The sequence below is a fragment of the Gopherus flavomarginatus genome, chromosome 14 (assembly GCF_025201925.1).
Source record: "Gopherus flavomarginatus isolate rGopFla2 chromosome 14, rGopFla2.mat.asm, whole genome shotgun sequence".
NCBI classification, from domain to species: Eukaryota; Metazoa; Chordata; order Testudines; family Testudinidae; genus Gopherus; species Gopherus flavomarginatus.
Genome location: NC_066630.1, coordinates 30,204,148 through 30,221,772, shown reverse-complemented (window position 1 = coordinate 30,221,772; position 17,625 = coordinate 30,204,148). Strand labels below are relative to the sequence as shown.

Genomic DNA, 17,625 nt, shown 5'->3' with positions numbered 1-17,625 from the left:
GTGATCCAGATTTCTTAGTCTGGGGCTCGAGAGTATGGATTTCAAGAACTCCAGCATGGCCAGTGGGATCACACTGTATGGAAGTGGGCCCCAAGGGCGGGGGAATACCGGTGGTCTCTAGCTCCACAGTATGGACCCAGGGACACAGGGTGTCCAGGAGACTCTGGAAGCACTGTCCACATTAATGTTCCTTCTCAAGACCATGGGGACCTTCTGTTCACCCACAGAGTATAAGAGTTACCTGACTATACAGGCACAACCATCACTATGGTTTGTCTTGAGATAGTGTGGCCAAAGGTGTGCCTTGGCAAATAGCGTTCCAATGATCCTGGTGCATCCACACTCTGGTCAGTACTGGTGAATGATATAAAGATGACATAGTGACATGTCACTAGAACCTGGCCTAACAGGATCATTGACTCTGGAGCTGTGTAGATCATCAGGTTCCTGAGAAGGGTGTAATGAGGTCTGGCTGAAGGAGAGCTTACAGCAGTCTTCAGGTAGTCTGCTGGTGCAGGCTTATACCACCAGCGGGGAAGGTGAATTCGTCTTTCTGTCCCTTTGCACCTTTGTGGACATTTTCAGAGCACTGGAATCTCCCAGTATCATCTTTGTCAGTTCAAGTTCCCCATGAGCTATAGAGGCACCTGCTCCGGGGCATGGAGTCTCACCCAGTACCAAGGGAGTCGGCAAGGCAGTCCTTTTCTTTCAGGATGTAAGAAGTGATTTTTTTCTCTTCTTATGCGGGTCCCTCTCCCCCAAGGATGTTTCACCATCTCTTCGTGTTTGCGTTTCATGGAGTCCTTGGTTCTTAGGGTCTCAAGCTCAAAGGTGCCTGTGTTGGAAGAGCACTGCCCAAAGGCTCCAGCTAACAAAAAAAAGCAGGAGAGTTCCAGATCAGACCAGGGCTTCATGGAGATCTCCATCAGGTACCTATAGAATCTGACCTCCCATGACTGTCTAGTACATGAGGGAAAGGAATCGCAAATCTCACACTTCAACAGACTGTGTAATTTCCTGAGCAGAGCAGGCAGCTCTTGTGTGGGTCACTTACCAGAAAGACCCACCAGGCAGGGCTTGAAGCCTGGGGCCTTGAGCATACCAAGTGCCCCAAATGGTGGGGGAACCCTCTTGATCCCCACTAACTAGCTATATATTACCTACTAAAATAATAAACTATTTGCAATATAGTACAGGTAGAATAAGTAGAGCTGTAAAGCTACAGACTCAGAAGGGCATCAACTCAGACCGCAAGCAGCAGTAAGCAGCTGGAAGGGTGATTGGTCCACACTACTCCTTGGTTGAAAGTATGACACAGCGCCGGGTGAAGCCTTGGAACCAGCAGACACTGCTATTGAAAAATTTGCTGTCCCCGGACACAGAGCACAGGAATATCCACAAAGTGAATATTCATAGGGACTGGCATTCAAAGAAGAATGTAATTTTAGCATCCTTTATCTGGATAACCCACCAGAACTAGAAAGTAATGTGCTAAATTGCCTCTGAGTATGCTAAGCTGTTGGCATGACAAGAGTATAAATCTTTCACTCTAACGCTTTCTTCTAAAAGCATCCCAGAATTGAAATGCAGAATACACAATATAATAAGAATGATAAACCTATGATATGGTATCCCATGGCCTACCAACACTAGAAACATTGCGTAATGGGGTAGCACGCACCTCTCACAAGTGCCCCCTTCTAGTCGGGTGCGTCTAAAGTCTTTAAACAGTCCCAACTGTGGTATTGGGCCATATCCTCAGGACTTCCTCCCTGGAGGTAATGGTTTCATCCTCTCCGGGCCCTGACAGCCCTAGCTCTCCAGCTGGGCCACTAAGTAGTTCAGATCCCTTTCTGGTGGTTTATTGCTGTCCAACTGTAGCCCAATTCCCCAGTGGCCTATGGAGGGGACCCAGGCCCACCCACTATTCCAGGTCTCACCCCAGGGATCCTAAGAATAGCAGCCATGCACCATCATGTCCCTTTAACAAAATTGTTTTCAGTTCCCTAGGCCACTTCCCTATGGCCTCAGCCTCCACCCTGCTTCACCCAGCAGCCAGCCAGAAGCTCTTTCCTCACTCCCCTGGTCTCTGCCAGCACGGAGTGTCTGTGGTGCTGCTGCAGTTCCCTTTGTCCAGACAGGAGCACGATCTTCACTCCTGTGGCTCCAGCAGGGAACTGCCTGTCACTGGCACTGCAGTTCCTTTTCATATGGCCTTACCGGACCCTGATTGGCTGCTTCCTGCAGCCTCTCTAGGCTACCTGGAACACTTAGCTCCACTGCTCCTTTCCTGGGATGCATGTGGCAGGATCCTGAGGCCTCCAGGAGGAGGGCCTCTGAGCCTAGTCCACCCTGTCAAACACTGACAGACCAAAGTAAATATTTTCAGGACCAATACCTTTATTAAGCACTGGACTGAGGCCATTGAATTTTCTTTCCCTCCACAATCTTCAGAGTGCCATGAAGGTCGGCAGACCCGGGCTCTGTCAAACAAACAGGAGGAGCAAGTGGTAAAGGAACTCTGAGAATTCCTTACCTCCAACCTCAAGGCATTCAGATCTATGGTTCAGTCAGGAAAAAGTATTTGGGTGAAAAAATGATGGCCTAAATATTTAGAAACACAAAACATTCTCACAAGAATGATTTTCACATACATGCACATACTGAGAACAGCACAAACTCTGTGTAATGGAGTGGCACGCACCTGCAATGTACTTCCATACACTACTGCATATGACAATCCTGAATTGCAAGCATATACTGGGTGTTTTTCAAGTAGGAAAGTGTGCACAGGTCTTAAAGCATGGGCCTATCTGGGAAACAAAAACCTGAAAAAGGTTATATGATTCTATTCCAGCCAATTGTCTTGGGTTCAGCTCTTTGAAGTCCTCCCTTCCTGGCAGTCTAACCCTTTCTCCTTTACCTTCATCCAGTTTAACATAATTATAATGATTATTTATGCATTCCTCTACCATAGTTTACCTGCCTCCTCTTTGACAGTTGGTGTTCTTTAACTGCAGCAGCTGGTAGCTGCTTTCAAGGCTCATAAGAACTAAGGGTATTCTTCAACACCTACTTCAGTGATTTAATAGAATTTCTAAAGCAAGCTGACAGAGCACTGTAACCCACAGTAGCTGTAGCTTCCACAATCTAGTGAAGAAAAAGGAACCCAACTAAGAATGTGCAAAATCTCTTTTAGAACTATGTTCTTAATCCTTTTAGACTGGTGACAATCTAAGCCAAAGAGAGTATGGAGTAAGTCATGGAAAGCATAATAACTGTTTTTTCTAGTGAGATTATTTACAATAAGATGAAGAATCTTTTTTCTGAATATTTGAATTATACTTAAATATATTCCATTGCCTGAAACAACTGGTGCCATATTCTAAAGCAGTTCCTAAAGTTGTTTTTTGAATTGTAGATAAGAACAAGTATCCCGTTTTACAGCATGATGTTCTGAACATACAAGCATAAAAACAATGCCCTAATTCAAAGATAATGTTCTACTTCTCCAGTAAGAGAGTGCTTACGTATAAAATCATTTCAGGTTTGTTTCAATAACGATATGCTAGCTATGGTTAGAATTCCCTTTCTTCCACCCACCCCGACAACTACAGGTAGAGGCTCTTGTCACTACCAATCATAGAATATCAGAGTTGAAAGGGACCTCAGGAGGTCATCCAGGCCAACTCCCTGCTCAAAACAGGATCAATCCCCAACTAAATCAATGTAGGTTGTTTGTGAAAAAAGGTCTTGAATACTGAGTTTATTTTGGTATTTCAGTCTGCAAAACATGAAGGGAAAATACCACAAACAAATGCACAGTCACAAGTCAACAGCTGCCACTTTTTGTAATAGAAATTGATTTTTTTTTTTTAAAGTAAGAAGAACAACTTTCAGGGATGCAAAGTATGTGTCAGTTGTTTCTAAGAAACATCTAAATTACATTCCTGGATTCATTTTTCAGAGACTTAGCATCAACATTCTCAATCATGGTAATGATCTATAAAGAATATCCCTGAATAGGATAATGTTAAGTCACAGGCGTTCTCAAACTTCAGTACACCTCAATCCCCTTCTGACAACAAAAATTACTACACAACCCCAGGAACTGGGAATGAAGCCTGAGCCCAGTCCCCAAGCCTCGCTGCCTCAGGCAGGGGAGCCAAAGCCCCAGCACAAGCCCCCAGCACTCTATGGGGGAGGGTGGCAAAGCCCAAGGGCTTCAGCCTCAGGTGGAGGGCTTGTAACCTGAGCCCCGCCACCCAGGGTTGAAGCCCTCAAGTTTTGGCCCTGGGAGGTGGAGCTCAGACTTAAGTCTCAGGCCCCAGCAAGTCTAATGCCAGCCCTGGTGACCCCATTAAAATGAGGCCATGACCCACTTTGGGGACTAACCCCTAGCTCCTCTAGGAATAAAAGCCATCAAATTGAACTCCACTTGAAAACTTGAACATAGGCTGCCCTTCTTTGAAATTCATACAGTTAGGTCTGTATTAGGTGGTCATGCTGATTCTAACAGATAGCCTGGCAATCAGTAAAAGCTTTAAGATGTAACAAGGCTACCAGTGTGAACCAAAGTATACACAAGCACTTCAGTTTTAAATAAATTGACTGTGCTGACAAAAAGCTGTTATAAAATTAAGCAGCACTGGACAAAATTTTAAACTTTAAGTACCTAAAGTAAACACACATCCATATTGTCAACCGGATTGACTACACAAAAGTGGCCTGATTTTCAAGAGTGCTTAACTTCTTCAGCATCTGAAAATTAGAGTTGATGAACAACCATAAAAGCTAGCTGACTTTCATGTAGGTGAAAACAATAATAATTCAAATGTTAACTTTAGACACTCAAATTTGGGGGGAGGGTGGGAAGAGAGGGGGAGGGAGAGAGAGAGGAGAAAGGCCACTTGTTTTTTACCTCAATACAGAAGGAAAGCAGGTTCTTATGGTTAAGGTACTGGATCAGGATTTCAAAGATATGGGTTCTGTTCTCAGCCCTGCCACAAACTTTCTATCACCTGATCAAGTATCTTAATCTGTCCTTCAGTTCGCCATATGTAAAATTAACATATATGATTTAATTATTAGGCTTTATCTAAATAGAATGTTTTCTCTCGTTTTTGTATAAACAAATTCAGACTAGTATGGACTATGTATAAACAAATCATTCTTGCTACATTTGGCACTACAGAGTGCTTCTCAAGTATAGTAATACGTCACTGTTGAATTTAAGGGTCCATGAAGAGCTCTTTTAAAACATAGGCCAAGGCCTATTTGTCTAAGTAATAAGTATAGTGTGTCCTGGGGGAGGAGGAAGGAAGAGGGACAAAACATAGGCAACCATCTGAACTGACTGTATATATAATTGTAAGTAATTTCTTGCCCTGAAACACATCTGTTTCGCCTCTGCATGACTCTCACATTTTAAACTAACAGGAACATATGCCATAAATTTGGGGTTTCGAGGAACAATGGCCCCAGATTCATCCTTGAACAAAAGGATCCTATGACCCCTGTGTTTCAGAAGACTTGCAAAATCCTGTTTGCTGGCTGAGCATGATAGCTGAGAGTGACAGTGCCTCATATAGGGGAAAGCAGCAGTCACATTCTTGAGTTTTGAAGAACATTTCAGAGAAGGCCGTATTTGCTAGATGACCTTCACCTTTAAGTTTTTTGGGCACTGTTCTGTGTATGAGAGTTCTGAATTTTCAGTGTACAAGTCTTTCCTTTCATAGCAGGATTTTAACAGGCTGTTTCCACAATTACTTTGTTCTGCTATTAAAAGGTGGTGAGCACTTTGAATCCAGGGTGCTACTAAGGAAGACTTTGAAATTACCTGTACTGAACATAAGGATATAACCCTGTAGCCTGGTGATCTGCTATCCAGAAATTTTAGATGTCACTCAGTGGAGTACATGGAGCATGCAGAAGATCTGTAGCGGCTTATGGTCCCCTTAAATTCCCTATATAATCTCAGACAGAAAGTTGCTGACCTCTTAATCAAGAAAATATTTGCTTTGGAAGAAAGACACTTAACATCCAGTCACGTCTTTGTTCCCTAGACTTGTACAATGATCTCCTAAAAATGTCTTTTTGCCTCAATTTCTTGTAAAAACACTTAACTAAGAGTTGAGTCAAGACCTGAAGCACAGAAAATCACAAGTTATCTTGTTTAAGAAAAACAAGAGCGCTAGTGCACAAGGACAGATTTTGCGACAAGGGTAATTTTGTAGTTAATTATCTCCCTACGTACAGATGTGTATATATGGTATAATTTTATTGACATGAGCTTGGAACAGCCGCCTTACTCTCACATAGTGAAACAATGATGTACGCAAGTTATCCAATACAACTGCCAGAAACTACGCCACATGAATTACACCATAGAGTCATGTAATTCTGAATATGCCACAGATTATTTTTATAAAATGGAAAAATTATTTTAGAGTTTGAAATGTTGGTATTTTTCATATCCCTCCACCTGAAAGGCAATGTGTCTCAGCTATCATGAGTAAAACTATAAACTTTAGCGGGAAAGAAAAATTGTAACAAGTATATTTTAGAAGCCTGCAAGTGCCCTCAAGTAGTTTTTCTGTACTTAATTATCTGATTTTTAAGTTATATCACAGAAACTTTCAGAGCAAGAATCAAATACCATAAGAGATTCAGAATCTTCCTTTTTTCAATACAATGCTCTGGTTTCTAGCCTTCTTGCATGTCTTGAAATACAACTACCTCGATATAATGCTGTCCTTGTGAGCCAAAAAATCTTACCGTGTTATAGGTGAAACTGCATTATATTGAACTTGCTTTGATCCACCGAACTGCACAGCCCCTACCCCCTGAAGCACTGCTCTACTTCGTTCTATCCGAATTCGTGTTATATCAGTTCATGTCATATCGAAGTGGAGGTGTATCAGACTTCTAAGTTAGTGACTTGCTCAGGAGAGAATATTTCCCACCTGAGTGTTGGAAGAGTTGAATGTTTAAAAGGAAAATTCCACATTTTGTAAAATTGAAGACATACTTCCCTAGCAAGTGGGGGGGGGAAGAGGGAGGGAGGAACGATGGGGAGGAAAGGAGGAGTTAAGTGGAAGCTGCTTATAGACTTGAAGTCTCAGAAGTAATGTTGCAGAAAATAGTTTAGTGGGCACCTGATTCAGATTTCTACTCATTCTACTTCTGTTCTTTTTGCATCTGAGTGGACTGACACACAGATGGGTCACATGGACAGCACATTCAGTGGGTCCCTCCATTTAGATAAAAATCCAAGATATGTTTGACTTTGTTTCTTCTCTAGCTAGACAGCTCTTCTTCCAGCTACTGAACTTGCATAATTAGCACATGATTTTATCACTAGGTTAGCACTTTTCAGATAACTAAATTACTTGATATTTTTCTGAATGTTGTTAGCCAGACATCTGTTGCATCTAATAATATTTATACATTCAGTTGTACCTTTGTGGCTCTCTCCTGCAACAATTTAAAGACTATTTTCTAAATTATTCTTTCTGGGCAATTGGTAACGCTCACTGGCATATGTGACAACTCTGCAAACATGTCTTGACAAAAGACTCCTTCCATGCCTGCCATCTGCTAATTAATTCTTGAGTTTGTTTCACTATTGTATTTGGTATACATAAATTCTAAATACAGCTAATCTTGCAATTACCCCAGGAAAAAAAGATACTCAAAATAAACCTAAACCAGAAAATATTTTGAGGAAAAAATACACAAATTTACAAAATCAAAACAGAATAACCTAATCATGTTTGACAACCAGAACAATCTCAAAAGGACTTAGATAATCATTACAATCAACGATTACTGCTAGTTAAAATTAAACAAAAATAATAAAGGACTGATTCAAACACCTTAATTCTATCCAAAGATGGATAAGTAGCAATAGTAATATAGTGCCAACTGCATAAATCTAACACTAAAGCAGATGCTATAAAGAATGATCCTCACAGAAAAATATTACAACTCCAACTGTCTTTGCCACTTCCCTGATGAATGCTGCAAAATGGCAAACATTTTCCATATAAAATACTAGTAGGCAGAAAAGAAAACTACATAAATACAACAGCAGATGAATTAGGGACACATGAAATACACAGTATACCACATAGATTCTAACTGTCTGCAGTACTATTAATTTTTTCTTTTTTTTCCAGGCATTTCATGATTTCAAAATGTTTCTGAATTTTAAAGCAACAAATACTTCTGTTAGTCTATAAGGTGCCACAGGACTCTGTCACTTTTTACAGATCCAGACTAACACGGCTACCCCTCTGATATCTGAATTTCAAGATGCTTGCAGAATTATCAGAGCTTCATAAACTGAATAATAGAAGGCTTGCACTATTGTAACTACGTTCCACATAAAAACTATAGAAAGATACCTGTTTCCCCTACCCTGTAAGGATGATTTCAAGTTATTGATATTTCTGTGACAGAGTATGGGCTGAATATACGGACTGAAAGTGTACTATATATAATTATTAATATTAGAAAATGTCTCACTCCTCCCCTCCACTTGTGTATTTTGAATATTTGACAGCACTTACTGTATAAATTCCAAGACCAGATGGGACCATTGTGGCCATCTAGACTGGCCTCCTATATCACACAGGCCATTGAACTTTCCCAGTATACCACATATACTCGTTCATTAGCCCATCCATTTATAAGCTGACCCCCTCACCCCCAAATGAATAGGTAAAAATAGCAAAAACTGTATGACACTTTCATAAGCCAACCCTATATTTCAGGGGCTGGAAAACTTTGGCTCCTGGCCCGTCAGTGTAAGCCGCTGGCGGGTCAGGATGACTTGTTTACTTGGAGCATCTGCAGTTATGGAGCCCCTCAGCTCCTGTGGCCGTGGTTCGCCATTCCCAGCCAATGGGAGCTGTGGGAAGTGGCTTCCCACGCTCCCACTGGCTGGGAACAGCGAACCGCAGCCACAGTGAGCTGAAGGGCTCCATGCCTGGAGACGCTCCAAGTAAACAAAACAACAATGTATTAGATATTCAATTCAATGATTCCATAGAGTTTAAAATCATCACATTTTGGTGTAGACCCATTTATAAGCTGACCCCCGCTCCCTGACGCATCACTTTTTTATCTAAAATGTTCGGCTTATGAACAAGTATATACAGTAATTCTCAGAGAACCTTTTAAAAAATTCCAATCTTGATTTAAAAATTGTCAGTGATGGAGAACTATTAGTGATGATAAATTGTCCCAAGGATTAATTTCCCCAACTGTTAATAACTTACACCTCATGTCCATTCTGAATTTGTCTAGGACCAGCTTCCAGCCATTAGATCATGTTATACCTCCCTCTGCTTAGACTGAAGAGCCCATTATTAAAGAGTTGTTTCTCCATATAGATAGGTGCTTATAGTCTATAATCAAGTCACCCCTTAACCTTCTTTCTTACACTAACTAGGTTGTGCTCGTTAAGTCTATCACTGTAAGGCATGTTAGTTTCTAATCCTTTAATGATTTTCATAGCTCTTCTGAGCTCTCTGTAATTTATCAACATCTTCCTTGAATTGTGGGCACCAGAACTGGGCACAGAATTAAAGTAACAGTTCAATCAGTGTCAAACACAGCAGTAATATATCCTCCCTACTCCTACTTGATATTCCCCTGCATATTTATATCCCAGGATCACACTAGCTTTTGGCCATATCTTCAACATTTGTGCTCATCAAAGGAGCAGCTCACTGGCCTACCACAGGTATTACACCATTGTCATATATTATTGTCTTGTCTGAGCCCTTCAGGGTGGATATCACCTATGGTTAAGAAGAACAAAATGAGTTCTGAACATCTCCACCCATAGACTGATACTATGCAGGGGGTCTATGAATGGAATAGCCACACAGGAATATCTGTGCACCACGGATAAGAGCAAATGGTGGCGCTACATTTACTTGAATCCACTGGCCCCAAGATTCCAAGGAACTAAAACTAAGGGGTTGTAGCTGCTATCCCAGAACAAGACTCAAGTTCTGTGCTCTGGACTGCTGTGTGTGTAGATGACACCTCTGTAACCCCGCTGTATAAAGCCCAATTTCTTAGGTTTTATGCAGATGGAATGGATGTCACTCTCTGATATTATTATATATGAACACAAATTTATACACATACGTGCATATGCATGAAAACATTATGTAATATAATATAAAATAATGTTTTCATGCATATGCACGTATGTGTATAAATTTGTGTTCATATATAATAATATCAGAGAGTGACATCCATTCCATCTGCATAAAACCTAAGAAATTGGGCTTTATACAGCGGGGTTACAGAGGTGTCATCTACACACACAGCAGTCAGAGCACAGAACTTGAGTCTTGTTCTGGGATAGCAGCTTGGAATTTCATTCACTTTTTTCAAGAAGGGCATGACAAATTCATTTTACAAATGCAGTGTCATCTGTTGCTTAGTAACAAGACAGCAGCAAGTACAGTTAAGATCTTGTGCTCACCAGCACAAATACAATTTTAGTTTCCTAGCCAGTCTCAAAATTGCAATGAGATTTTTAATTCACTGAATATATTAGTTACAACAGTAAACTTAGAGTATCTGACGTTTAGCCAGAAAAGAAAAAATCTGAAGTTAAAACTACTACCACTTCATTCTATTTCATCCATTTGTATCAATATTGCTGATTAGATAAAAACCTTCCTTTGCTCCGACGTCTGTATTCCCCTCCTTTAACACATGTAATCAATCCATTAACAATAGCGGTGGCAGCATACTTCCATGAAAATGCTTACAAGTATAAAATTAAGTGTGCAATGGCCATATGCTCACTGAAAATTATGTATTTTACAGTATCTGTCTACATTTGTTTTTATGTGGAACACAGTTACAATAGTGCAAGCCTACTTTTCTTTAGACTGACAGTGCTTAAAAATTAATATGAAAACTAAACATATTAAAACCTTTTCTGTTTTTTTAGTTAATAAAATCAATAAGACCACCAAAATAGCTTAATAAATATTAGGCAATCTGAGATCCTAAAATTGTGAAATGGAAAATTATTTAAGTCAAAACTAAAAGTTCTTTTTATCAAATTCTAGTATACTTTTGTAAAAAAAATTTCCCTAAAAAGGTAAAACACGTACAATTCCTCATACATTTCCAGCATCTCAGACTACAGTGGATAGATTGAAAATCCATAGTACAATTCCATTTGTGTAAATATTTTCAAAGTTAAGAAAAAGGATATTAGCAAACCAAAACTTTCTAAAGGATTTAATGCTCTTTATTATTAAGGTACACAGGCTGAACTTATTACAACGGATGTTACACCATCTTATGAAGTCCTAAAACATTACAAAAGTAATGCAGTGGGAGAATTCAACAAAATTTGCACTAACTCAATTAAAGCACTTCAATGCAATAAGAATAAAATACAAAGTGATATTGATTGATGATTGTGGAAACACTGTTTGACCTATAATAAAATATGCACAATTGAAGACTATAAAATTTATGGTTAAAGATAATATTGCACTGTTCTTTCTGCGATTAAATTATAGCACCTACAGAAAATACATCATGACCATAAAACAGTCTAGATTATACCAGCTTTTAAACTGCACATGACTAAGTTTTAGTGACCATGGCATATTTTAAAAACTAATGTATATTGAAATAAAATATACACAAGTAACACTGCTGTGAACATATTTCATTTGAAATGAGCATTTTCAAATGATAAACCACATTAAGTTCCTCTATTTTCCCTAACTTAAAAATCAAATTTAAAAGTTAAATCCAAACCTATACCTACTTAATGAGGTTTTTCCCCCTAAATTACAGGCTTCATCTAATAGATGCAGTTAATAAAATGCTTTATTAAAAAAAAATCAATCTGACATGGTATTTTTTCCATCCACCCTCACAAAACTATTAAAACTTGTGAAAATAATCAAGCCAAGTGGTAGTCTTCTCAATATTCAAAATTAGCATATTCACTTACCACCTATGGAAAAAAGTCTCTAGAAAAATACATTGTAATTCTATAACTCATTTAAATAATATATAAGGAGGGCACACAGACCCCCTACCCAAATCTACTCCAATTCCAAAGAGAAATGGGCTTCTGAGAGCAGGATATCGAGACACATGATATTCTACTCTCACTTCATTATTTTGCAAGAGAAACTCATAAAACAAGCTTCTCTTGGACAATACATTCTACGTAACTATAAAACAAAGAATTAAACATTGGGCATTTCAGCTACAATCTTATTAGTTTTAATATAGTATATTGTAATATCTGACAACAGAAAACCTCAAGTATCTTCATAAATTTCACTCACTATTCGATAAGGGAAAATTTTATTAGATATTTATTTAAAAACTGTAAATGGTTATCTTTCTGTCAGAATGTGTCTCATGGTTCTTTTGCAATGAGTATTAGATAACCTGTTTATTTTTGAAGAAAACAAAAGTCTGCCCTGGTAAAGAGAAATCAGAATCAGTATTATGCATCTATGTTCAGATTGCACATACACTGTATATTGTGTAAAAATATTTTCATAACATTTGGTTTTGCTAGTTTCATTCCAAAGTTCACGGCAAGGCTGACAAGGTATAGGTAAGGTGAAGTGCTTTGTTCTCAAAATGAGCTAAATGTTCAGTAGGCCTCAAAACCTTTGCTCTAATTATGTCCGTTTCAAAACACTGTATTGTAACTGATGTCTCATTCAAAGATTGAGTATTCTTAAAAGAGTCTGAAGCATACAACAGTAATAAGACTTAGCAGCAGGAAGAATTTCGTTAGACCTACTGTTCAGTTTGGCTTGGATCCTACATGCTCCTCACATTCTGGACTAATCCATGAATTTCTTGCAACTCCACCCCCCTTTTCCTGGAATTCACTTCCTGTTCACCCTTCACCTTAAGTATGCACACTGGAGGCCAATAGCCTGAAAGCTACTGTTAACAACTCTGGTTTCTGTTACTCATTCTCCTGGCAGGGAGCTCAGAGCTCTGCTTCCTTTGCAGTACAGTATGCAGAGTAATAACTAGGATCATATTTCACCGCTGTCTGCCATTCCATGCATCTCCAGGTTATAGAGGCTTTTTGCTAAGACAGAACTGATGGAAGCGACCAAAAAACAGCCACTACGGACTGTCTCTCATGACCTTAAAACTAGTATGTTTACTAAAAATGATCAAAATCTTAAGAAAACACCTATATTTCATCTTAGCTGATCAAACCACTACGTAGCCTAAACATGTGCACATACAGTATGTATCAGATCTATAACAACATTTACGAACAGCAAGATTTTTTTTAAAGAATGCTGAGGTAAAAGAAATGCAAACAAACATAAGCAGAGAATGAAATAATGAAGTAGCAAACAAAAACAAAAATGAACTATGCTGCACCAAAAATACTTTCATTTTTTAATGTCATGTCACAAATTGAAATGGTAAGTAAGGTGAAGGACAAAGTTAAGGGCAATTTTGTTTAACATTTTTCCCTAACATGAAAAACAATCTGTCACTTTCCTCAGACACTGTTCGGCTTGTTGCCTCAAATTAAAGAGTGTATTAAAAAAAAAAGTGCATCGGTAAGAGGAATCTAAAATTGCAAAATAATAGTGACTGTACATTTAGCCATGTGTCTTCTAACATTTATAATGCTTATATAGGCATATATTTGACATGGTTACTTCAATTTGGAAATACAAAGTTGACAATTAGAGAATAGATTGCTCACCTATTTTCCGCCTGCCACACCCTTTAAATTAAATTTCCACTTAAAAGTAGCATGACCATTTATATTACTTGTCTTGTTTACATACCAGGCTTACCACATGGTATCGCAGCTCTGGAAAGTGTTTCATTTTTATTTTTAAATAAAGAAGTTTCATACTTTTGCAACACTGGCAACCCAGCCCTGGTAACTGAATTCCTCTATTTATCAATAGAACAGTATGTCACAATCAGTAGCAATGCCAGTTTCCTTATGACAGTATCCTGCACTACTCTGGGTAAACCTTACAGAATTAAGTTAAACCTTACTGAATTAAAGTTTAATGCCTTTAGTGTCCATTGTATTGAAAACACAAATATTTGTGTACTACTGTGAGACTGTATGGAACTTGATGAGTAGGAGCATTGCCAGCAGATCGAAGGAAGTGATTATTCCCCTCTATTTGGCACTGGTGAGGCCACATCTGGAGTACTGCGTCGTTTTGGGCCCCCCACTACAGAAAGGATTTGGACAAATTGGAGAGAGTCCAGCAGAGGGCAACAAAAATGATCAGGGGGCTGTGGCACATGACTTACGAGGAGAGGCTGAGGGAACTGGGCTTGTTTAATCTACAGGAGAGAGAGTGAGGGCGGATTCGATAGCAGCCTTCAACTACCTGAAGGGGGGTTCCAAAGAGGATGGAGCTTAGGAAAAACTATTTCATTAGGAGGGTGGTGAAGCACTGGAATGGGTTACCTAGGGAGGTCGCGGAATCTCCACCCTTAGAGGTATTTAAGGCCTGGCTTGACAAAGCCCTGGTTGGGATGATTTAGTTGGTATTGGTCCTGCTTTGAGCAGGGGTTGGACTAGATGACCTCCTGAGGTCTCTTCCAACCCTAATATTCTATGATTCAGCAGGAGGAACAAGGATTAATGCAATCTCAGGGAGATAATGTGAACTTCAAAAGGACCAGACTGAACAATATAGCCAATAATTGATCTTTTGGAACAAAATGGGTTAAGTGGAATTCATAGGAAGTACTAGGGCGGAGGGGACTGCAAACCGCAATGGTCTCAGCCTTTTAAGCTTTGCCCTGAGAGGGGGACCGCTTGTTTGCTGATCACCTGTTACAACAGGACAGCTGAAAGACCCAATCTGTCTGTTGGTCCCTGGAGAATCCAAAGAAAGGATTTTTAGATATCTAGCCTGGCTTTAAACAGGATCAGGACTTCCAGTTGACAGAGGACCCCAATCCTTAGGGAAAGGTTGGAAGGACTGACACATGCCAGATCCCATGTTGAAGAAAATGGGGGTGATCTTTGGTAAAATGTATTAGCAGCCATATAGGTTCTTTTATTGTTTTTGATGTGTTTTCTATAATGCTTTTACCTTAAGAATAAACAGGCTTGCACAGGAAGTGCTGTAGGGTAACTTATAACTATTGGTAATATCACTGTGTGCCATTGCTGAGGGGAAAAATGTGAAGCAGACCTTCTTAAACAGATTGACTTTTCTGGAGAGTTCACAGCATCATCAGGGAGCTGTGCAACCTGAAAATACCCTGGTCAGGAGGGAAACAAATGTGAGACTCTGCCCAAGCGAGGTGACAGACAGGGAGCCAGAAGCCTGCGAGGGGTGCCCTTGATAGACTATACACCGGTGAGGTAGCGGAAGGATAGGAGATTTGTGACACCTCATATACTGCAAAACTTAATTTGGACTAACCATCTCTGTGTGCAGAGAGGGTATTTAATCCATTCTCATTTAAAATCAACCCTTGGCTCATCTACAAAGACCAAAATGCGACAAGGTAAAAATATCAGTTGATACATACTGCATACAGTTTTGCAAACCCCAAACTATTAAATTCATGACTCAGGTCCCAACAAATCATGGGACTGAATTAAAAACCTATGAGAATGTTAAAAAGCAATAAAATGTTGGCAGCTTTTTTATTTGCCTTTTGAGGGTACACTCACAATGTTTTCAAGATTTTCTTCTCAACTGAGGGAACTAAAAACTTGCTTTAAAAACAAAATCAGAGATTCTCACATAAATCACAGGACTGCAGTAGCTAGATTACGAAAAACACCAAATATTTCCAAACTTGTGATAAAACCAGAGTTTGCTGGCTGTGCAGCATTGCCAAAGGAGCACTTTATAAGTCCGTAAGAAACAGTTTTTTTAAAGAGTATTTATCCTCGGACATAAAACTTTGAAAACAGGCAACTGTTGTTTTACAGAGGTAGCTCAGAAACACATAAGCAAACACACACACACACACACTTTATTAAGACAGTTCCTTAGGGTTAATTGTTCTGCATGTCAAAATGTAGGTCTGCAATTAAAAACTTACACAAAAGACAAGGACTTTCTAACTCAGAGGACTGATAGCAGCATATGGACTTTTTCAGTAATAAGGTGGGTGTCCTGAACCTCTCTAAACAATGATTTAAAGCAGAGGTTCTCCACCTTCTTCTTTCCGAGGACCCACCAACATGCTATAAAAACTCCACTGCCCACCAGCGTCACAACTGTTTTTCTATACATAAAAAAGCCAGGGCTAACATTAGTGGGTAGCAAGAATGGCAATTGACTGGGGCCCCATGCTCAGGCTTTGGCTTCAGCCCAGGGTGGTTGGGCTCAGCTCCATGCAATGGGGCTTCAGCTTTCTGCCCTGGGCCCCAGAGAGTCTAATGCTGGCCCTGGTTGGTGGACCCCTTGAAATCTGCTCATGGGTCCCCAGGTTGAGAACCACTGATTTAAAACACTTCTCTTTGAAGCCCATTTGGTAGCCTATCTGAAAAGGTTTGGTTGCTTCAGTCCCAATTCTTGGTAGATAGATATACACATTAACAAAAGCCATAGTCACTACTGGCACCCCTGCTGGATTTAGCACATATGAAGTTGGAACTAGAGGTGGTCTCTCTATAACTTAAAGGAATATTGCCCTTAGGTAGCTATTATATGCATTATTAAAAGGGACTCAAGTCCACAGGATTCTCAATAGGGTATTGTGGCAAACTCGGGACAATTAGCTACCAGGAGAGGGGTAGTAATTAGTCCCAGAGAGGTTAAAAGGCCTCTCCCTATCCATTGAGGGGAGAGAGCCATGGAGAAACAAGGTTCAGCTGGAACAGGGGTTACCAGGGAACTAATTAGCTTCAGCTGGCCCCAATTGCTGGGGACCTTTTTAAACTCTCCCTGGCAGGGCAGAGGAGAGAAGAAGAGTAGCTGTCAGCGAGTAGGTGCAGCAGGATTCTGAAACTCTTCCTGCAAGGCAGGTTGCACTCTCCCCAGAAGGAGAGAAAAACCTGATCAAGGGACTGACTGAGAAGGGATCGGCCAGATCCTGTGCGACCGGGAAGGGCTTTTACTTTGCCCAAGCCTGTGGCTCCAAGGCGGCAAGGGACTGAGCCAGCAGAGGAGAAGCAGGTACTTTGCCACAGTATCTATAGAAACCATTAAATTAAAAAAAATAAATTTTAAACATAACAAAATGTGAATACTATTGTAGTTATTGCCACAATAGCAAATTGGTCATCTGTCTATTAAAATCTGCTGACTTCTTCCAATCAATAGATAGTACAGATTGTCAGATGGATACAGAATAGTTTGAAATGATACAGTAAAGGCTCTATTATCCAGCACTCAATTAACCAGCATTTCTATATCTCTGAATACTAATCTTCAGTCTAGTAACCGGGACTAGCAGGGCCAGCTCCAGGCAACAGCTTAGCAAGCAGGTGCTTGGGGCGGCCACTCTGGAGAGGGGTGGCATGTCCAGGTATTCAGTGGAGGGGCCCTCGCTCCCGCTCGGAGCAACAGACCTCCAGCTGAATTGCCGCAGATTGCTTTTTTTTTTTTGGGGGGGGGGGGGGGGGGG

At 40.1% G+C, this 17,625-nt stretch overlaps 1 protein-coding gene across 9 annotated transcripts in view; it reads right to left on the bottom strand.

Annotated features, from left to right (window-relative positions):
* CHD9 (chromodomain helicase DNA binding protein 9) overlaps nucleotides 1–17,625 on the bottom strand; it is a 202,578-nt gene that overhangs the window by 153,337 nt on the left and 31,616 nt on the right. Inside the window, exon 1 of one of the 9 annotated variants that reach the window (XM_050922509.1) lies at nucleotides 12,824–12,848. The exons of the other annotated variants lie outside the window; for them this stretch is intronic. The gene's annotated coding sequence lies outside the window, so the exon portion shown is untranslated. Of the gene's footprint in view, nucleotides 1–12,823; nucleotides 12,849–17,625 lie in introns of those variants that run through there. 9 annotated transcript variants of the gene reach the window in all.